General features: G+C 39.9%; 2 long non-coding RNA genes across 10 annotated transcripts in view; both read right to left on the bottom strand.

The window, feature by feature from the left end:
- The window catches only part of LOC116816205 (uncharacterized), a 201,295-nt gene extending 178,212 nt beyond the window's left edge, over window positions 1–23,083 (bottom strand). For all 9 annotated transcript variants that reach the window (XR_012655183.1, XR_004371662.2, XR_012655187.1 and 6 more), the window contains exon 1: window positions 22,857–23,083. This is a non-coding gene — a long non-coding RNA (uncharacterized LOC116816205). The remainder of the gene's footprint in view (window positions 1–22,856) is intronic.
- On the bottom strand, window positions 1,921–4,389 carry LOC116816220 (uncharacterized). Its single transcript, XR_004371667.1, has 2 exons — window positions 3,926–4,389; window positions 1,921–2,187 (listed from the first exon to the last, which is right to left on the bottom strand). It is a non-coding gene; the product is annotated as an uncharacterized LOC116816220 (long non-coding RNA).
- Window positions 23,084–23,900: the final 817 nt, after the last annotated feature.

Below are 23,900 nucleotides of genomic sequence, written 5' to 3'. Positions count from 1 at the left end.
CCTGGCACAACTGGGGACTTTAAGCACTACCATAAGAGCCTGGTTCACCAAAGCACTAACGCATATGCTGAAGTCCATCCCTAGATTGCAAAGCACTTACACATATATTTAATTTTAAGCGCGTGCTTAAGTCCCTTTGAAATCAGTGGGATGCAGGTATGTGCTTATAGCTCAGTAAGTGGTTTGCTGAATAAACATGGACTTAAGCTTTAGGCTTTTACTCAGCAAAGGATTTAAGTGGGCTTTGCTGAATAAGAGTCTAAATGAATAATAATAGTAAGAAGAGTCTGTTAATAGAAAAACTGAATAATTCAGTTAGGGACAGATTTTTAAAGGTATTTAGATGCCTAACACCCAGGTGCCTAAATACCTTTAAAAATGTCAATGTTAGTGCCTCATCCTGTCTCAATTAAATCAGTAGGAATGTACCATATTGGCATTTATTTGCCAATATAGTCTTCAATAGGTAGGCTTTCCCACTAAATAACCTGATCTACTCCATTGGAATCTGATCTTTACTATTAATATTTTGTGATATGTAAGGTAATGCATGTATATTTGTTTCTTATCATAGCAACAGGGCCCCAATGTTATCCCTTTCCCCCCAATGAATAATCAAATATAAAAACTGTTTTCTGACTTAGTGCCTTATTGATTCCCTGTGAATTACAATTTTGTGATCTGAACAGTAACATGTTCATAGTCACCTTTCATCTTTTATTGGGCTCAGTTTTAATGGTGGAGGGTTCTTCATATTTAATCAGGTCTGATTTAAATAGCATTTGATTTTTTTTAAACAGCCTTCTGGGATACAGTGCCCCTGCTGTGGTAACCCTCATAGGAGAGAACCACTAGGGAAGAAACCTGCGTAAAGTTCCCATAGTAGAGTTCCTTCATCTGTTGGTGGGGATGTGTGGAAGACAAGGATTTGCCCCGCCACCACCAGAGGATGAGTACTGTATCTGCCCTGAGACGCTCTGGATTTCTGTAATCCTTCCCAGATTATCTGCAATGGTAACTGCACTCTACTACTTGTGCCTGTCCAGTTAATCAGACACTCTTACTGGATCAAGTGTAATAGCTTTGCAAAATGAGCTGTCACTGTTTGCCCCATCCACCCAGTAATGACTGACTAATATGCTCTGCTTGCCAACTAGAATTCTCATTGGCTTTCACAGCAGGGAAACCACCCTGTAATAAATGCTCTCACTCTTGTGCTGTGATGACACTACTCCTATTGACCCTAGAACACTCCCGAATGGCATTTTTTACAGGTTTACGGGTAAACAAAGGCAGCATTCAGAGGTAGCTATAAAATCAGAACAAAGTGCAGCAAAAATTACTTACAGTGCCAGGGGAGAGGGAATAATCTACTTATTATATAATTTATCCACCCAAACTGAACTAGCCCCCAAATGGCAGGCATAGCTCAGATTCTTTGTTCAGTCAGTAAAGTGAACTCATGCAGACAATGCGACTGTTGCTAAGATTCTAAAATGGTCAAAATACTGCTAGCTATGTACTGGTGCCTCCAGCTGTTTGCCTGAACTGTGACACTATTCTTTGGTCTCATTCCCAGAAGTTTCCAAGTGCTACTGTAATACAAAAAACAAATAGTAATAATTCCTTAATGGAGAAATTCATTAGGCCGTGGAACAGCCCTTTTATGAAACTGGAGGAGCAAAACTAAACAGGCAAAGCAGTAGAAAATATGCTTCAATGATTAAAAATATAGAATGTGATTAAAAGCAGCCCATAAATTAACTACTTGCTTCTGACTAAGCAAAAGTGACCAAACTTGTCCAAATCCTATATAAGTAAGTATCTGTTCCAGCTTAGTTTCTATTCCACATCCTGACATCACATATGCTGGTGGAGCTGACATAGCAAGTAGAGTGAAATCAGGAAGTAAAACTGAAATGAGGTTAATGCAGCCTTGCTTTATTTATCTATTTCTTATACAACAAAGCTTTTATTTCAGCAGCGATAATAAACTTTAATTATCAAAGCCAAAGTTTGTTTTCTACTGCTGGCTTTGTGTAAAAGACAGAGTTTGGTGTGAATGCATTAGGGGTAAATCTGTCTTCTCTCAAGTTTCCTGCTTCAATAATACTTCATTCTGATAAGTGTACAATGATCTCGGTGGTTGAAGACCAAATTCCTCAGGACATCTCTTTATTTTGGATCCTAAAAAAAAAAAAAAACAAGCTATAAATCAGACACAAGATTAAATGAGGAAACAAATGTACATACTATTCTTAATTGAAAAAAAATTATTTTTTTTTAATCATTGAAATGTAAAAGGGTAAATAAGCTTATATTTTAAATTACTTCATTCCTTGGAAGAATGTGTATTATCTGCCCCAAAGAATCTTCTTTTTTGTAAACACATTACTTCTTACACTGCAGCCAGATTTCTAACTTGCATGCCTAAAGTTCAGTATCTAAATCAAAATGCCTTGGTTTTTAGTAGTGCTGGTAACCTGTAGCTCCTGCTGACTTCAGTGTAAGTTTAAGGGGGTTGGTGTGTTTTTGTCTGTGGCTAAATAAGGATACATGTCTTACTTTTGGCACCCATATTTGATAGTTTGGGCCTTTCTGTTTCTCATAAGAGGGTGCTCCATTACCTTACATGATCAGGCCCAAATGTAGTCTGATTAAAAGCCTTCTGAAATTACTGAAAATACTTTAATGGGCTTTTGGATTAGGTCCTAGTAGTAAGGAAATCACAGTGTTTCAGCCTGAAAACTGATGGCTAATATTCAACTGCCATCAGAGGGGAATGCAAAGACAAAGGTAATTTATGCATGGTCAAAATGTATTATGAGGGAATAGAGTCATCTAGAAATGCCATCCTCAAGAGGAATGAAAGCATGCTAGGAAGAAAGCATTATATCAGCATCTTTCAGACATTATTAAGGATTTTCCTTGAAATGCTTGCAGCAATGTCTGCAGCTTCAGTGTAACTAACAACTGTCTCCCAAAAGAGACTATTACAGGGGCAAGGGAGACAACCAAATCAGAGTAATAGAAGAGAGCCAATTACTGAAACCACTGTGAAGATATGATAAAACTCAACGCACAGCCAAAGGAATTTGTTTTGAGTAAGTCACTGACCCCATGCCAGGGCTTGTCTAATACTTAGATGAGGTCACAGAGATTACAGTACGTTATGGTAAGATAAGTGTGGAGCCATTGTAGGATCTCATTTAATAATATGGAGAGTAGAAAATTTAACATCTTCACTTTACCATTTTCTCTGCGACCACAGAGGCAAGATTGAAAGAAAAGCCCCACTGTTATAAACAAAACTATAATCTGCGTGCAAAAGCAATGTCCTATGTAGCAAGCAATAAGCCATGGATACTTCCTCAAGACGCACTGCCTATAAGAAATTGGCCAACTAACAATGGACAGGCTGAGGAGCACACAGATTTCAGTAGACAAAGCTGGAGATAAAACCAAGATATGGGCTATTTATTTTATTTAGCATTTGCATATTTGACAAGCCAAGCAATAGCAGCTTTAGTGTCGAAGTGGAACTCTCGGGGCCCACCACTGAATGCAGTTACTGGGCGCTCCTCAACAAGGTCTATCATTGTTTGATCTGTGCCGCAGCTGCAGCTTGGATTGTTTCAAAGATCCCAGTGGTGCTGGTTGGCTGCACACAGGCCTTGCCCAGACCAGAATCGATAAGAATTGCTTACTGACAACATAGCAGGTCAAACCCGGGCGGGAGAACAGTAAGGTCTGTGACAAGGAACTGATTGGTGGTTGATGTTAAACACCAGTCTTCCCATCACAAGGACTGTACTGTCAGGTCCTGGCATGGCAGCCTGGACCACAATGGATGTCATGATGGAAGACACGCAGCTGGTAGACTAAAAAGGTTGTTGAACAAGGGCAAGCGTGGGTTGGAAAGTACCTTCTCAAGCAGCTTTTCAACTGTAACCTCCCACCTGATGTAAAAGGGAGGGAGCAATGTGGCTCAGAACTGGAAGCCATGGAAGATGAGTCAGTCAGAGTCATCCTGTGATGATGTGCATTGTTGAGTTGAGTTGCACATCAACAAGTTTGGTGTGTGCCAACTGACTCCATACTGACACACAGTGCTCTGCTATTGAGTACAAAATGGCAAGGGCTGAGTCCTTAGTGTTGGAGCATCCACTCCCCATAAAGTTCCTGCCTGTTTGCTGAGGTGGTTATTGCATGCCTTGATCTTCGCTGCTATCTTGCTTAGGTCACTTTTGTATGTCAGTGTTCAGTCGAGGGTCATGCCTAAGTAAACTGGATATGTTTCATGTTTCAGCCTCTGGCCATTCATTTTAGTTCCCTCTTAGAATTGGCATGGTGCAGGTGGAATGTGCTTGAAACTGTCTTGCTGGTGCTAGGCTGGTCTTGCTGGTGCTAGGCTGAAGGCGCCATGTCTTGCAGCATCGTCAGTCAGGGCCTTCTCCAGCTCAGAGAAAGTCAGAGCCTGTAGCCCACAGCAGATGTTGTCTGCATAGATGAACTTCCGTGACTGGGTTGGTGGCAGGTCATTGATGTATAGACTGGGGCTAGAACATACCGCTGGGGTAACCCGTTCATCTGTTTTTTTCTAAGCACTTGTTTTTTCACTCACGTATAACATGAACTGTCTGTCTCAGAGTAGCAGTTTGATGGCATCAGTAAACCATGGTGGGAGGACTTTTCATATTTTAACAAGTAGACCTGTGTGCCATACCATATCGTATGCTGCAGTGAGATCAAGCAAAACAGCGCCTGTTTTCAGATTTTTTTTGAAAATCATTTTTGATTAATATAATTAGCTCAAGTATTCAGTCGCCTGTGCTTCAACCCTATCGAAAGCTTGCTTGCTTCTTGTTCAAGATGTTCTCTACCTCCAGTGCTACTTGCTGCAAAATTAGGTGCTCTAGGACCTTGAGACACACAGAAAGCAGTGATATTGGGCAGTAGCTTGATTCTTGGTTTGGATTTTTACCCGGTTGGGGAAGCTGATGACTTTTGATATGCACCAGATCTTTGGCAGGTCTTCCTTCATTGCTCACCTTTGTGACGAATTGACATGCCCAACTACTTAATTGAAGATATGGATTGAGGTACTCAGATTACAGACAGCTGGCCTATACTAGCTACATCACTCAGAGATGTGAAAAATTCACACCCCTGAGAGACTTAGCTAAGTCAACCTAAACCCTCACCTAGACAGTTCTAGGTCAATGGAATAATTCTTCCATTGACCTACCTACCACCCCTTGGAGAGTTGGATTTATGGCAGAAATGGAAGAATCCCTTCTGTCACTATAGTAACTGTCTACACTGGAGTGCTACAGTGGCATAGCATTTCTAGTGCAGATGTACTCGGAAGTGATGGGTTAGGTCTTATTACACTGCTCTGATAGTGCAAAGGGGCCCTAAAGTGGAAACATGATTTATGCCTCTGGTAAGGCTCCTTTACAATTCCAGAGTGGTGTAAAGGGGCCTTGCTGTTATAAGAATTGGGCCCAATGTCTCTGATATTAGGTGCATGCAAATAATAGTTTACAATCAGGAGATTATGAGTAAGGCTGAGGTTTTCAAAGGGGCCTAAGGGAATATTTTATTTATTTAGCTTTATCTATTTATCCCAGTTTAAATAACTAAAAAGATTAGTGGCCAAGTTCTAGACCATTAACACACCATTAACAATACTGTTACAGCTCAGCACCATTAAATGATCAGTTCAACAGGAACTCAGCCCCTTACAAAAACTCCTTTCCACCCCTTCATCATCTAAGAAGCATGCTCTCAAACACTTGTAGGTCCATCAGAGCTAGGCACCTAATTCCCTTAGTTCCCTTTGAAAGTCCCAGCCTAGACAGGAAACAATGGACAGATTCACAGGTATCCAAATCCCCTCTTTATATAGAATCATAGAATTGGAAGGGACCTCAAGAGGTCATCTAGTCCAGTCCCCTTCACTCAAGGCAGGACTAAGTATTATCTAGACCATCCCTGACAGGTGTTTGTCCAACCTATTCTTAAAAATCCCCAATGACAGAGATTCCACAACCTCGCTAGGCAATTTAATTCCAGTGCTTAACTACCCCGACAGTTAGGAAGTTTTTCTTAATGGCCAACCTAAACTGTTCTTGCTACAAATTAAGCCCATTGCTTCTTGTCCTATCCTCAGAGGTTAAGAAGAACAATTTTTCTCCCCCCTCCTTGTAACAACCTTTTATGTACTTGAAAACTGTTATCATGTCCCCTCTCAGTCTTCTCTTCTCCAGACTATACAAACCCAATTTTTTCAATCTTCCCTCATAGGTCATGTTTTCTAGACCTTTAATCATTTTTAAGGGATCGTGTTAAGATAATGACTATGACTCACCCAATGCAGCTGCAGAGGAGTGCAGGGTACTGTAAGGGTATGTCTACACTGCAGTTAAAAATCTGTTGCTGGCCTGTGCCAGCTAAGCTGGCTTATGGGACTCAGCATAGGCGCCGACTCCATAGATGCTCTGTAGATACAGGGCTAGAGCACCCACAGAGAAAAATTAGCAGGTGCTTAGCACCCACTGACAGCTAGCTCCCTCTCTCCCCCCTCCACTCCCATCTGCCAGTGGACCCCCTGATCAACTCCTCCCCCTCCCTCCCAGCGCCTTCTGAACGCTGAGGAACAGCTGTTTTGCGGTGTGCAGGAGGTGCTGGGGAAGAGGAGGAGGAGTGGGGATGGGATGCGCTTGTGGGGAGGGGCTGTAAAGAGGCAGCAGGTGGAGTGAGGGTGGGAAGAGGTGGGTGGGGCCTTGGGGAAAAAGGGTGGAGTGTGGGCAGAGTAGGAGTGGAGTGGGAGCGGGAGCTTAGGGGAAGGGTTGGAGTGGGGGCAGGGCCTTGGACTCAGCAGGGGTTGAGCACCCACAGGGAAAATTAGAAGCCGGTGCCTGTGGGACTCAGACTGAGGGGCTGTTTAATTGCAATGTAGCTGTTCAGGCTTGCGCTGGAGCCCAGGCTCTAGGACTGTGCAAGGTGCGATTGCTGCCTAGCTAGTGAACACATGCCAAATGGAATGGCACTTTCTGAATATTCCTACTGCCTGGCTAGCACAGCTCCACTCTCACCCACTAACACAATCTCTGATGGAACTATAAATAACCTAAAAAATCCACTGGATGCTGAGACAAAGACAATGGGCCAGATTCATTCCTGGGCCTCTTCTGTTAAGTAAATGGAGTTACACCAAGGGCACATTGGCCCATTTGGTATTAGTCATACAATCCGATTGCAGCAATAGAACTATAGTTCTGTAACATACTGACTTAGCATCCCTGACAGTTCATCAGTGTCAAGACAAATGTACAATCTGAACTCATAATTGGTAAATGGCAAAAAATATATATATTTTGTTCAGTTGCTATCAACAGCTTTAGTACTGACTTTTGACCCAGTTTCTTCTCAACTCACACAGCAGCTCCTCATTGCCATGGTGCCGTCCTTTTTTTACTGTTGTATTCTCCCCCTTTGAAGATAACAGAGCCATAATGTCAGCTTGATCTTTAACACATTTGGCCGACTATCTAATCAGTGTCAGAGATAATGCTTGCATCACCACTTTGATAAAGAAGATCCAAGGAAAGAATGGCAGATTTTCCTCCAAGAGAGACAGCAAAATAAAAATGCTTCACATTCCATCTCTTTAAACAATGCCTGCAGCCAAAGAGTGGGTGACATTTCAGAGAGGAACATCGATTGAAATTTGTAAAGCAAGCATTTGATAGACACACTTCACTCAACACAATAACTTCACTGAATGAGCTGTTAGTTCATCTAGTTTCCACCCTTTGAAGGGTACCATTTGAAAAAAGTCAAGCACACACTAGATTCAGTTTTATTAGTTTAAGCAATGTTTTCAGTTTCACACTGTAAAGCAACCAAAAATGTGACACTTTATTTTATTTTATTTCCACTCTACTTTTGCTGATTGAAAGTAGTGGTGGTGAACCTTAATTTACCATACAGTGGCAGGGAAATAAACCAAAGAGTCATGAATTTATTTTATAAAAAGACCCATTAGCTTTCATTATATAATATCATTCTTTGCAATTTTTACAACTCACATCATACAAATGCACTTAAATCCTAGGAAACATAGCTTAACATAGATGCTAAATGTAGGCAAACTTAACTCATCAAAAACATTTCTCTAACTGACTTACCATCTCTTTTTTAGACTCACAGCTGATAGCAATGTCATTAGAGACGATCTTATCAAGTCAGCCATTCAGGCATCACTAGCTATGAGAGATCTCAATTCTGAGAAGGCCACTAAAGAAAAATCATTTAAAAAAAACACACTTCTGTGGGCTCAAGAAAGTGTCTTGGACCTCCCAGAAGCCACTGTCTTTGGATATTTTGGAAAACAATGAAAGGTTTATTTGCAAGGATTCTATTCACATATGTAACTATCCTCCAGACTTCTACAACTAGCCCATTAATGAAATATCACAACGCTGCATTACTGAAGTCTATTAGAAATCCACTGAAGTCCACTGTAAATTTTCTGTTGATAACGTGTATTTTTCTGTGACACAAAGTCTTCAACTGAAGATGAGGTCCAGCATAATGACAAAAGGGTCACTTACATTTGTAATCATCATTTGATATGATAACGCCCCAGAAAAATCAGCAAGTCCTTGTCTAGATTTTTGGGAGCTAACATGATTTATCAACTTTTTTTCTCAGTTCACTAAAATCAGATTTAAGTTGAGGACAGGAGGTGACAGTGTTGTTCTTTTCCCATATTAGAGTAAACTTTAACATACCACAGAAATAACTTCCATCTTTTAACTAAATGGACATAAAGGAGACGATTTTAGGCAACTCGGCAGACTGATCATTAAAATCTAACCACAGATTTCATATCTATATTAGGATGCAAAAAACTCTGCACCAGTTTTAAATGATGTCAGTGTTATTTTTCTTGACTATGACACAAAAAGCTTTCAACATGCCTGTAGATATGTTAGAAACTAATCACTATCCACACACAAAAGGTCAAGAACCATCTAAACCATGCAACTTTATATGATCCAAAGCTTTTGTTATCTGTTCAACACTCAGTGATGTCATTGGGGAGCATCTTATCAAGTGAGTCAGTTGCTCAGGAAATAATGTTTCAGCTTAAACAATCTTTCAGAAAGGGGTGTCCTGCTCAGAGGTCCTGTTTGTTGAACTAATAAACTCATTACAGTGTTAGAAAGGAAAGTCTTACTGCTCATTTTCCTTGTTTATATCTTCTTTAGGAAACATCTGTGAGCTATTCTGTTTTGATTTATTTATTTATTTATTTAGATTCCTGTAGATTCAAAGGTTGAAGGTTTAGATAACTTCTTGTTCTTTAAAACCTGGTCATTTGTGGTTTACTTGAGGCTACCAAAGCAATATAGAAACTAACCATTGTTCATACAAATGTAAATAGGGTGCGGGGGAGAAGGGAGGAATATTTTTTCCCCAAAGGGACAGAACTCTTACCTGTTTACATGGTTTGACCAGAACAGAACTCTTCTTTGATGTTTGTTACTAATGTGACAGTATAATGTAATATACCATGCCAGTCCTTTGGGGAAAAAAAAAACATGGCAGCTGGCTGTAAAAATCTGATCGTTTATTAGCAAGCGTGATGTTTGTGAGTGAGCTTTACACTGTAATTTAAAACATCATCACAGACATAGATTAAGGCTTCAAACTTTTAAGACCCGCTGTGAAAGACTGGTATGGCATGCCTAACTCTGCCACAAGGTGATAAGTATGCAGTGAATATTTTAGCAGTGAGCAGCCACTAATTAACACAACATTTATTTACTCTAAAGATAAATGTGTTTGGAAATGATAAATGTTTCAGAAAGAGTGTTTGGCCATCAATTGTTCAAGTGTTAGTTGCGGTGCCTTAGCTGTGTGGTGAAGCAGTGAGGCTGTTCGCTTTGAGAAGCTGAGATGTTATTTGGAGTTGATTCTGATTTTACACTGGTTTTATGGTGGTGAAAATCCACTAGTTACCAGGGAGTGACTCCTGATTTATACCATTGTAAATAAAATTAAAATCAGATTCTCTGAGTATAACACATATGTCCTTGACTCTGGTACTGCTTTGTGGGCATTTTTAACTTAAGATTCTATGAAATATCAGATCCTATAGCCTTCAGATTATATGGAATGTAATCACTTCAAAAGTGTTACACTGCAGATTCATTTTGCCCAATGTATCACAGATGCAAGGAAAGGTGTCTGTGCTGAATGTAGCTCTGATTCTATTTTCTCTGTACAAGTTTTAAAAAAAAGAAGCCTACCTTACTTTTCTGCTAGGTAGCAGGGTTGTGAGAGGATTGAAAAATCATGCGGAGGGAGGCACATACTCTGAGCTCTCTCTCCTGGAGATTTTCTATTTGTTCTTTGCTTGTTGTGTTCTTTAATTTCAGGCTATGTCTAAGCTGAAAATGCTACAGTGGCAGCACTGCAGGTGTGCTGCTGTAGCGCGTCAGTGTAGACACTACAGAAATAGGAGGGTTTCTCCTGTCGCTGTAATTAATCCACCTCCCCAAGAAGAGGTAGGTAGGTTGATGGAAGAATTATTCTGTTGACCTAGCACTGTCCAGGGCATAGGTCAGCATAGCTAGGTCTCTCAGGGGATGGATTTTTCACATCTCTGAATGACATATCTATGTGATGTAAGTTTCCAGTCTAGACAACTCTAAATGAAAAGCACTTTAGTCCATGATGCTTAAAGCAGCAAAGCTCCTTCCTGTATGAAAATATTCAAAAACTAGGTTAATGTACAAGCAACTCATTTTGATTGTGAACTCCTGGAGGGGTGGAGCCATGCCCTTCGCTATGATAGTACAGCACCAAGTACTCTACTGCAGATGAGTAATAAGTTAAGTAACCTGACAAGAGGACCACACAGTAGGAAGCTGTTTGCCAGGATACATCAGTCACACTTGTAAATTACTGTAGGTTTGCAGACAGCAGGAGGCAAGTCATTGTAAACTGGCTTGGTGTGCAGCACAGCCATTGTTGAGAGACACTGAAAACCATATGTAATCAAGCCAGTGAAGCAGATGTGGTTTTTTATCAAGGTGCCGATTGATTGGATTCCATTGTAAGAATTTGTCTATATTTACCAGACATGTCAAATGATTATTATCCATGGTTCAGCATGATGTAATTTTATTATTTTTAGCCCGTTGTTGGTTTTTTTGTCAGAGGTTTGTTTCTGTTTACATGATCAACCCAAAGCAAATAAATAAATTTGAGTCATGCATTGCGGCATGTCCTATATAGGTCATATTCCCAGACAGGTGAACTGTATATATTTGCAAGTCTATCACTAAATCAGTGTAAGTTTATTTGTTATTAGTGACTTTGGGTTCAGATGAGCTCCATTCGGTGCAACATCTATGGGAGGGGAGAGAAATGTGTCTTTAAAGCACCATTGCACTTCTCAAATTCTTGAGCTAATCATAGACTACTTCAGCTCCTGGCCCAATTTAGAGCATACTCAGGGTACTTAGCTGTCAACCAGTAATCAGGACAGCCAGTGTGTAGCAGCCAGAGCCCCTATACTGAAAGCTGAAAGAGAGGGGGAAGCATACAGCTGTTCCAGTAGTTCTATATCATGACAAAGGATTTCCCTGTGGGCCAAATCTGGCTGGCTTATGACCCCTTTGTTCCTCTGGGATAACACAAAAAGAGATGGAGTCATGAATTAATCTATCTGCTTTTCCCCCTAACACATATGAACCTCACAGCACATTCTATATAATATCATGAAACAACAGCAATAATACACGTTCTGTAGTATTGAAACATGATGGGCAGGATCAGAATGGTTTTCTTTGTATTTGTCTAGGGCAGTTGGCATGACACATTCCACTCAAATTATGCTTTTTGTTTAATTTCTAGAAGTGCAGAGATGCTGCCTAACCAATGTCTTCAGACGCCAGTCAGTGTTAAAAGCCTGAAGATGACGTACTGCCATGTCTCCTCAGTCTCATCAGATTGTGATCTAATCAGGACATAAATGCCATAGAGCTGACTAGCGCTGGAGTAAAACTGTCTCATTAGTATCCCAGTCTCTACTTTCAAAAATGCTCAAAACCCAGTGGGTAAGTCCACAAAGATCAACAATCAGTGCAGGAAGAATTATTTTTTTCACAAAGACAATGGAGATTGATAAAATGCAGTTATAATGCTGGGTTTCTTGCATGATTTGTGCAAGTGTCTAGGATCTAATTCTGGGAGATGCAGTGCATCTCCTATACAGCTCTGAGCACCCTCAACTCACATTGGCTTTAATGGCACTTGAGGGGTCTTTAATGTCCTGCCAGAGCCAACATGACTTCAACTTTTAATATCTCATCCAAAACACACATAAAGCTGACAATCAACCACACAGAACATCCAGTAAATTGCAAAGGACTTGTGGAGTATCTTGGAGTACATCTTCACTAGCAAAATTAAAGTGCTGCAATGCCTTATGTGTTCGCGCCACCAGTGCTGGGAGAGACCTCTCTTAGCACTGTAAAAAAACACCCACATGAGGGGAGTAGCTCCCAGCACTGGTGCACTCTCTGCACTGCCACTTTACAGCACTGAAACTTGCAACGCTCAGGGGGGTGTTTTTTTCAGACCCCACACGAGAAAGTTGCAGCACTGTAAAGTGGCAGTATAGACAAGGCCTTGGAAAGGTGCAGGACTGAGATGCCCTTACCAAAAGTCATACCAGTTTTCAAAGAAATCTTAAGTATTTCATACCCAAGGCTGAGAGGTGAAATCCTGGCTTTCTTGCAGGCAATGGGAGTTTTGCGATTAAATTGCCCAGAATTTCACCTGAGACATCCAAGCTTTTGAGTTTATCCCATGTATACTGATTGAAGATGAGTGTAATGTGAGCCATTCCTTTTATATGCTGGGGAAGGGGAGAATAGCACAGGGGAGAATTGCTGCATTCGTTGGAACATGCAGTGGATGACTATGGCCCCAAATGCTTACGTTCATGAGTATCTTTACTCCAGGGCCGCCTGGGGGGCGTGGGACAAGTGGGGCAATTTGCCCCAGGCCCCCACAAGAGTTTTTCGGGACCCCCGGAGCAGGGTCCTTCACTCGCTCCAGCAGCCCTGGAAAACTCTCGCAGGGCCCGGGCCCCCAGAGCTTTTTCTGCTCCTGATCTTTGGCGGCAATTCGGCAGTGGTGGGGGTCCTTCCGCTCCGGGACCCGCCACCGAAGTGCCCTGAAGACCCACAGGGGGGGTCCTTCCACCCTGGGAGTGGCCACCGAAGTGCCAGGTCTTCAGCAGGAATTCGGTAGCGGAGGCCCCCTGCCGCCAAAGACCCCAGGCCCCCTGAATCCTCTGGGTGGCCCTGCTTTACTCACATGTCAATGAGACTACTCACATGCATATTACTGTTATTTATTTATTTCTATTATGACAGTGCTTAGGACCCCTAGGTCATGGAACAGGACCCCACTGTGCTAGGTGCTGTACAAACACAGAACAGAAAGATTGCCCGCACTCCAAAGAACTTACCGTCTAAATGAGCGTTTACAATCTAAGGAAGATGAGCCTTTGTAGGATTCTGGCTTCTAAGTATACACCCTTTGGGGCAGAAATGATGCCTACATTTATATTTGCATAGCGCCTAACACACTGTGGGCACTAGTACAAACAGATAATTAACAACAATAACTACTCGAATTTCAAAGATTTTGTGGGGAAAAAAACCAATAAAAGGTGGGGGAGAAAATGGGTCCACGTTAACTTGACCTTAATCTTTTCTAGTACACAAGATCTTTATGGGTCTTAAAAGTTATTTTCTTCATTTTGTGTGTGTGTGCGTGTGTGTGTGCGCGCACGTGCATGAATGAACATTTTTTTGATTTAGAGGTTAATGTTACAACTAAGGTAATTTAATGCTCATGAAGTCTACCCTACTTGATGACTAGAGATAAAAGAAAAATGTAAAAAAAAAAGTAAAAAATAATCCCTCTGAAATATAAGTAAAACCCAAACCATGTATCAATGCCATTATGTATTGTGACCAGACTATTTTCAGTTATCATGGTCTCTTTTTTTTTCTGAATTGAACATTTCAAAACCAGAATTTCTGAGTTTCAAAATAATGAATTAAAAAAAAATCTGCTTTCAGAATTTGCTGCTTTTGAAAATAATCCCATGGCATGACTAAGCTATTCAAGGAAAGGTCAGACAGTATCACTACTAACCACCGAAAGAGAAAACAAAAATTTAAAGAAGATTTAGCAGAACAACCAATAAAACATATTTTTCTGTTTTTCAGGGACAATTTTGAAAAATATAAATTTACAATGTTCTGGTGAGATGCTGAGCACCAGAAGCCACCACTGACTTTAACAGGACATGTGAGCGTACTGTATCTCTAAATATCAGGCTAATGATACAGCATAAATCCTACTAATAAAGTTATGAGTGCATGGGAAACAGTGGGTGTCATAGAAACCATTTTGCACCCTGACCTTGCAAACAGTTAAACAAGTGCTTATCTTTAAGCAGATGAGTAGTCCCACTGATTTAACATTTAGCATGTGAATAGTCCCGTTTACTTCAATGTGTCAATATGCCTAAATCTTTGCAGGATCGGAGCCTTCATTTTCAGCGAGCAACGCCAAGTGCCTGCAATAAAATATTATTTTAGTTCTGCTGATATGAATCACTGGGGTTGCAAGTTTTCAACACACAGATGAGGTGTACAAAAGTGAAAACAGTTCACATTTAAAGAAACAGCTGGAGCTCTAAACATTGGACTGCACATTAGCCCCGTTCAGCACTGAGCAGCATTATTGCCCTTTTTATCACAGCTGTTTTCCTAATCATCGTATTGGTATAAACTCTTTCACTCTATGCTTCCTCCGTCATTCATCCTGTTGCTGTATTACTGCATGCCCTCCTTTCACATATCAGAAGTATGTATTATGACAGATATTTCAGACAATGCACCAATTAATCATTCTTCACTGCTGGCATTTCACCTTCGACTCATTGCTGTGGAATCTCCCCGGATACAAAGCTTACACTTTAACTTCATCACTGACTAGAACCTGACACAGAGGTCATTACAATGAAATACGTCATGGATAACATCACTAGTGTCTGTATGTACATTGCAGACATTACTAAACAGTATGTTGCTTCATTTATGATGATTCGAGTGATACTCAATTTTGTTAGGTAACCGTTTTGGGGTTTTTTTTACTATCTATTCACTCAGGGAGTAATCAATATTTAAAAAAAACCTTGTGCATAGTATTCTGAACTACTGGTCTCAAATAATTCCTCTTATTGTAGTGTAACTATCAGTGAAGGGCCAAAGCTCAAAGGTTTTTATGTGGATTTCAAGTACCAGCTTTGTCAAGTCCTATGATTTTATCATGAGTCTTGCTATAATTAATGTTTTACATATAGCCTCTGCTCCAGAGTCATGAGATTAGTGAAAACCTCTGCTCCAGGGTCAAGAGATTATGTGAGAATCTCCGTTTTCATTTTAAAAAATAAAAGTAAGTATCTAGCCCCCGTGGTTGTGAAGAAAGACTTTAAAGATGAGCCTTAAAGGCTCAAAAACCAAAATGCAAATAAAAATAACCTCAAGGTATTTTTTTTAATCTCATTATTTTAGGGGCCTGACTTCTGAGCTTTGAATGTTTGGGGTTGGCAACACTGCCATATATTGAGGTGTTTTTGCCTGGGTGTTTGAGGTAGCCCCACTGCAAAAATATGAGCCATTTGCAAAATTCAAATCTAGATCTGTATTTAAGATTTAGAACACCCACAAAGTTCAAGGGCATTGGTTTGGGCCCAGCTCTAGTTACTGGAATATTTGCATACTGTTTTATATAGTTTCTGGCCTTTTAAAAATCCATAGACTCAGTGAATGGAGAAAATACTTATATGCTGGGCTGTGCCTCGTGGGTACAGCATGTGGTCAAGAGGCAAGTGTAGCGCTACACACCATCAGAGGGAGTTCTCTGAGACGTTGTAGAGTTTGTGGGGCAAAGAGATTAGGTAACTACTGCTATTTGCTTACTACATGATTGGGTAGCTCTGCTGGCTGGTGTGCACAGGGGAATAGAGCCCCGACCCTTCCATCACCCACCCCGCCCCTAGGGGAGTAGGAAGGGATTGGAATTCTGCCAAACCCTTATGTGGCCCCCACAAGTGGGAGAGTAGTTTCCCTTTGCCCTCTCTCTCAGATAACTCTTATCCTCAGTGTTTTCCTGAAGGTTGGCAAAATCACTGCCAATAACTTCCCATATTGTTATTACCAAACGATGTGCACACTTCACAGGAACTCATCAGCTAATAACAATACTGGCACCTACCAATATTGCCCAAGTTCCTTCCCTTTTGTGCATTTTTGTTTCTGCTGTTGTTTCCACTAGTGCTGCCAAAATTGTTTAGCACTCCCTCTCACCACATTTCCTTAAAGAGCTCCAAACAAGAGCCATTTTCCTAAAAGCCTTTTGTTTGCATTCTAGTTAAAGCAACAGTTATAGAGCAAACTGCAGTCAAAATCTACAGAGAAAAAGACTACCTCTGTCTCACAGCCGTGGTGAGGCACATTTTTCAGGTCTGAGAACACCCCAGAGAACTTTGAACACATCTACCAACTTCAAAGCAAGGTAATATCTTCTCAATGACATCAATTCCCCCCTCCTTGGAACTGGGAACTCACTGTTCTCTGAAATAGAGTCAGGGGAGTTTATGTACCAAAGGTCTTATACTACAGTTTCACCCAGGTGTGCTCGGATTTTTAAACCATCCCTGGCTGACCTGCTGCATAGAGTATAATTTGCTAGTGATAAAATTCTTCCCTTTCTACACATCAGTACCCAAGGGTTACTCATGTCAAATTGGAAGACTTATTTTAAGATGGTTCTAAGAGGCTGGTATTAAACATTGCCTATTAAAATTGCTTTTCAAAATGATTTTTAATACTCAGTTGAAATGTAGGGCTCAATTATATTTTCAGATGTACTCAAGGGGGAAGGAATCACTGTGTATAAAGAAAATTGCCCTTAGAAAAATGTTCAAGGTATGCAGCAGTATAACCTTGTAAGAAGGGAACCTTTAGATGGCAATGACAGCCTGGATATTTGATATATAATTCTGAAGACAGAGAGGATCTGAAGCAATTATAAAGCCAGTCCATACATACAGCCTGGAAAACTACCTATGCAAGTTACAGCCAACATTTGTTTGTATATAAGCAAACACCAGTAATTTTCCATTCCTGAAAGAATGGAAGAATACATAACGGCTGCCATGCACAGTTGAATTTCTGACAGTGATCTCAAAAGCTACTTACAAACCAACCTAAGCATTTACAACTTTTTAATTACAGAAACCCAGAGACTTGCAACACATCTTGCTTTCATGGCCTAAACAGTATAATCAGTGACTTTATCCAGGAGTGCACGATAATGTTCCTGTTCGCTGGGGAATAGAGCATAACGATTTTTACACAGCGACACCATCATGTTTTAATACTCCACAAATATCAGCCTAGGTCTTCTGCTTTTTTTATGCCGAGCAGAAAAAAGAAAGGAAGGAAAAGAAATTTGTTTAAAAATGCAGACGGAAGGAAAATTCCAATAGCATTTTATTCCATAAGTAATGCCATTAAAGTTGTTTGGGTTCCACACAAACAGAGGGACTGGGATATAGGAGATTGAGACATCAATTAGGTGACTATGGGATACAATTAGTGAAAATGATTCTGAGAGAATGAGACTGAACACAGTCAATATATACATCAAACGTAAATCCAGAATCAAGAGGAAGTGCTATTTTTGATTTCTCTGAAAACAATATTCTCTAATTATATGTTGCCATTTAACTAAACGATCTCAGTGTGCTTTTCAAGGTATTATGCCCATTTCCCAGAAGGGGTAATAAATGCACAGAGAAGCTATAGTCTTCATTTTCAACTATCCACTTATTTTAAGTGCCTAATTTGAGACACTTGGGGCCTAGTTTTCAGAGGTGTTGAGCACTCACAACTCCAGTTGAAGTCCATTGGAATTCTGGGTACTCACACCTCAGCAAATTATAAAGGATTGTTGAAACATGTCCTTTACACTGGAGAAAGCACTGGAGGGTACGCTGAAGGAAATAGTCTTCCATGGACAGGGGACAGACAAGATGCCCTAATAGAAAGACAAGGTAAGTGAGGTAATATCTTTTATTGGACCAAGGTGTGTTGGTGAGAGAGACAAGCTTTCAAACCACACAGAGCTGGGAAATCCCAGCATCACAGCAAAATGCAGGGTGGAACAGATTATTTAGCACAAGCAGTTAGCACATATTGTAAGGGACCATTCAAAGTAGCGTGGCCCATTAACAACTCTGAAGTCATAGAACAAAAAGAGGAGATTAGTGGGTTACAGAGTGTTGTAATAAACCATAAATCCGGAGTCTCTGTTCAGGTCATGATTTTTGGTGTCTTGCAGAGTAATGAATTTAAGCTCCCAGGCTCATCTTTTGAAAGTGATGTGCAGGTTTCCTTTGAGGATGAGGACTGATAGGTCCAATATAGGTCTATACTTTATTTCTGAGAATAAAATACAACTGAAAGTAAGGTTCCAAGTTCCATCTCAGAGAGCTCTGATGATATTAGTACAGTCTGATATGTGCAGAATCCCTTGCTGGAATTACAACATTATATTCAGAGTTTGGGGAATATTAAAAAATCAGAGTTTATAATACACGTCCAACCCGATATAACGCGACCCGATATAACACGAATTCGGATATAATGTGGTAAAGCAGTGCTCGGGGAGGTGGGGGGGGGGCTGTGCGCTCCGGCAGATCAAAGCAAGTTTGATATAATGCGGTTTCACCTATAACAGGGTAAGATGTTTTGGCTCCCAAGGACAGCGTTATATCAGGGTAGAAGTATACCAGCAATAAATTAGAAATACATTGCCCACTAGTGCTTTTTGATACAAAGAAGACGTTTACAAATTTAGTACAGTATATTTTTCAACATTAACTTTCTAGCAACATGCACAATTAAAGCCATACACATACCGGCAAACTGTATGCTAGCTAGAAAAGTTTAGCTGATGATAGTCTTGTTATTGTAACAGGAAATGACTCAGCCCTGGCAGCGAGAGATCAGATATTTTATTCAGTAGCATTAGGTCACTTCTTTTTTCTTTTCCCCCTCCCTAACCAACCAACTGATTCACAAGGCAACTGGTTTTGTTTGAAAATAAATATCCATTTTTAAATCTATTTCAGGGAGGGGGAAAGTTACACATTTACAGTTAAGAATAATCACTTGGTTTAATCCACAACATCTGGAAATCTCTTGTCCCTTTAACTCGGCTCTTTGTACTTCAGCCTTGCAAAATTCCACTCCCTCAGGCAAGAATTCTCCTCCACTGGTGAGGAAAGTATGAGTTTATTTCATTATCATCATCATGTTACTGAGGATGAGAGAGTAGATTTTGTGCCTGGACTGGATAGCTTTCCAAGACAATTCTGTAAGGCTGATGTCATTAGTAAAGCTAAACTAGAACTACTTCATATAGGCATTACAGCTGAATCAAATATGTGCTTCATTACAACAATACATTACATGATTTTGCATCAGTTATTTATAAATAGTATGTGATCTTTTATTGGTTCTCTTAAAACCCAGGCACAATTCATTCTAAAATTTGAAATTCAACTGTACATTGTGCATTTTTTCTTGTAAACACATAGACTTTTGCTAATTTCATATACGTTTTACATTATATATATACACACACACACACACACACACAACTAAATGCAGAGAGTAAACAAGGTGCTAAAAGGAGCAGTATTACTCATTTTTGCTTCAAACAACTTTCAGTATAGGTAAAAGTTGCACAAATGGTACACCAAAAGGAACTCATTGTTCAAGTTAATTTAAAGCTCTACTTCTAATGACAAACACATCCCCAGCTGCAGCACCCATAAAAAAGAACAGGATTTAATCATTTTCTGAACATGTTCCTGGTTCAGTTCTCAGAAGTTGTCAGTTTTGTAAATACCAAGGAAACTTAATGCTCCATATCATCACAATGACTCAAATATACCCTGCATATGTATATATAAATAACACATCTTGCGTGGAAGGGAGAGAAAGAAAGTTGCTGGTGGTATCTTTGAAAGCTTTGTAGCAACTGAGTTTATCAGTTGCTTCCATGCTGTGCAGAGCCTAAATTTAGGTATTAAAAATAATCATAATAATAATACTCCGGACGACATCCTGCATTGGCCATTGCAAGAACATGGCCTCCAGCAGTCTTCTCTGGCACCAGAACAAATTATTTTTGTAAATGTGTGTAAAGTACAACTTCTTTGGAAAACCGCTGCAGTGAATATGAATTTACAATTCAGCATTAAATGAAATATATCCTGAGAAACCTCAGTGCCCTACATTATTTTTTCATACTTGTGACACAAGCAGTATTTTATAATTCCAGCTCACTAAAACAGTAGATGACATAAATTTGCTGTTAAAGCAGCGTGGTTTTCGGTGCTCTGTCATATAGCATTTTACCCTTAAGCAGGGAGAAAAAATAGCAAGCTATCTTGTTCTTCCATCTGCCAAAAACTACTTAACTTGGGGTAGTGCTTCTGTGATTTCAAATTGAAGAAGCTTAAATAACTTCAGTGTTATACCTATTAAATATATTGACAGTCTTACCTTAACATTTTCACAGTACAATGGCATGTTATTTTAGAAATGCATTTCTGCCATAATGTTCCAGGGTTTAACTGCTAACAAGGAGTGTATTTCAGCAAGTTAACTGTGTAAAACATTGTTATACGTAACATTATTTTAACCATGTAGCAGTCTTTAGGTAGCTGGGCAGAGGCTTGCTATTTATTCACTCCCTAACATTATACCTTAAAATCCTTCTTGCATCTTTGTCCAGCAATGTAGCCATTAACCACAATATCTTCACCATGTCTTTATCAATTTTGCCAACTCTTGCAATTTTACCTCATGGATCACAATGTTTCATCCTCTTGCTAGAGCCCCAGCTTCTGGAATCAGGTTACCACCTGAGCTTCTCTACACTTACAGGGGGATCAACACATGGTGATTGATGCATCAGCAGTGATTTAGCAGGTCTAGTGAAGACCCATTACATTGACCACAGATCGCTTTCCCGTCAACTTCTATACTCAGTAGGGGAGTCGACGGGAGAATGTCTCTCATCGACATAGATAGTGTGGACCCCATGGTAAGTAGATCTAAGTACATCAACTTCAGATATGTTATTCACATAACTGAAGTTGCATAACTTAGATCGATTGCTCCCCGTAGTGTAGACAAGGCCTAAGCTTTCTCTTTTTTTCTTAAAGTAAGTTCAAAGCCCTCATATCTGCAGATAAAAACTTGAAAGTGTGAACCTTAAATGTTCCAACACCAGAAGGCAAATAAAAAGAACCCAGAATTTATTATTTTCTAAATCTCAGGATTTTTACGCCAATTTCATTAGTTGCTAAGGCTTGATTCACAATTTTTGAATATTTGGGTTTTACAATGTTGCCTCATACAAAGCATACTAACATTTACACTCTAACTGTAGTTAAACAGTTTGTCATTACAAATCCTCCAATCTCACACATGCTTTTCAAAAGCAAGTGCAAATTGTAGTGGGCTTCTCTCATATCTGAAGCCCGAAACTAGTAGCTGCCATATTAAGTTTCAACACTGATGTACTGTTCCTTTTTGAAGCAGAGAGCATACATCTTTCCAGAGGGTACATTTAACACGTTCAGTCAGAAGTAGCAATTGGCAGGAACAGATAAACCTTAGCCTCCTGAGTTCTCTATACAGCCCTAATCCTCATCTCAGGGACAGACTGACCCAGAACGTTTGGGAAATAGAAAACCTGTTGGTTTGTCAGGTAATGGCTTGATTTTTTGTGTCTTTAGGGATCGGTGATCATTGTGTGTTATGGTAGTTTGAGAACAACGAATCAGAGTAGAAACCAATGCTATACAACATTTGGAAAACTGGGCAGCCTATACAGTTCACACTTTTATACATGCATAATATTCTTTCCAGCAGTGTACATTTGTGACATGGGGGCTATGCAATTCAGCTGTACTGAAAGAGACTCTCAATTTTTACAATTAATCTCTGAGAACTCATTGCCCATTTAAAAATTATTTGTTTAGAAAATGCAAATCTTGTGATGAGATAGGAGTAACTAGGCAATATTTTTAAATGAAAAGAAAATAGCTTTTATAGGTCTATTAAAGAAAACTTGCTGATGATATTTTGCTCGAACATATATTGCAGAGTGTGCAACAGGGAGAAAAAACAATGATAGCAACCATGCAGAAAAAAGAAACCAAATTTGCATTGGACACAGGATCTCTGTGGAACTAACCAAAGAAACAGAAATGGTGGCTAGGAAATTTTTTTTCATAGTTTGCCTCTTCATCTGCCAAACTTATTCTAAAAATGGACGAAGCTGCTGTGTCTGCAGTAGAAGCTGGCATAAGAAAACCATACCACTGACCCAAATGAACAGGGAGAGTGTGCTGGACTGAGATTATACCCTAACTGGCTGTAGACAACTGGTGCTTTTCCAAAAAGTACTCATTACACCTCTAAGCATTTAAAAGTCCCATTGCATGTGAATACAGCTTGTAACTTATTTAAATTTCATGTTTACTGCACCAGATATTTTATGAAGAAGGCAAGCTCTTTATCTAATCATTTGCACAATCAAGTAATAATGATGTCTTTTGTTTTCTCTGATACTTTATCATCTCTGTACATAAAACTTACCTTACTGCCCTCGGCTTCTAGAAGACCCTCCACAGACCTCAAATACTGTATAGGCCCTGCAGGCACGTTGCACTGGGATGAATTTCATCTTTTTTTAAATATCTGGGTGTTCTTTGACTTATCAGTATTGAGCAGAGTTGGGTGGGAATCTATTTTCCATCTCATGAGAATTTTCAAGTGAAAATGTTTCCCAGCCCGAATAGGGACAAAAAGTTGAAATCTCGAAAATGTACACAAACTGAAAATAAAAAAAATCAAATCAGATTGGGCCATCTGACATTTTTTTTCAATAATTTCAAAACATTTTGTTTTGATTTCATTTTTTTTTACTTTTTTTTATACAATAAATTAGCTTACATTTCAAAATGGAAAGTTTTGACCCAAGAAACAGAGCATTTTAATTTAGAAAGTGTCCAAATACGACATTTCAACAATTTCAAAACTTATTTTTTTAAATTTCAAAATGGGAAATTTGTTGAAACTGATCCTATCCTGTGAATAGTCTTGGTTTTGACAAATCAACATTTTCTAGTGAAAAAATTTAACCAACATTGGTCTTGAGTCCTAGCCAACCACAATCTTGCATTCACCAAGGCCCATGGTCAAATATGGCCTGATCCAATGCCCATTCAGGCAGCTTTCTATTGACTTCAATGGGAGTTTGATCAGGGCCTTAAGGATTAGTAAGCCATCTATGCAGCACCCCCGATGCAGGTACCTGTCTGAGTTGCATAATGTGTCCCAGAAGAACTGGGCAAATTAAAAAGAGAGAAGCACATGCATACTAAGTGTAACTCTTGAAAGAGTTTCCTCTTCAAGGGTTACATTTAGTAACTCTTGAGTTTATGCATGGTGCTTAACCCAAGGTCAGGGGAGAGGCCAGAAGACACCGATGCAGAGCAGCTGTTTTGCAGGATAAGGGCTGTAGCTGGACAAACTCTGACAAAAAGGGTCTGTGGGATTCTTACAGAGTCCACAGGGGCAGAAGGGAACAATTCAGACTGAATCCAGAAAGGCTCAGGGTCGGCTGGGGAGTGGGGGGCA

Source organism: Chelonoidis abingdonii, chromosome 2, assembly GCF_003597395.2.
Source record: "Chelonoidis abingdonii isolate Lonesome George chromosome 2, CheloAbing_2.0, whole genome shotgun sequence".
In the NCBI taxonomy this organism is placed as follows: Eukaryota; Metazoa; Chordata; order Testudines; family Testudinidae; genus Chelonoidis; species Chelonoidis abingdonii.
This window is presented reverse-complemented; position numbering and strand designations above follow the sequence as displayed.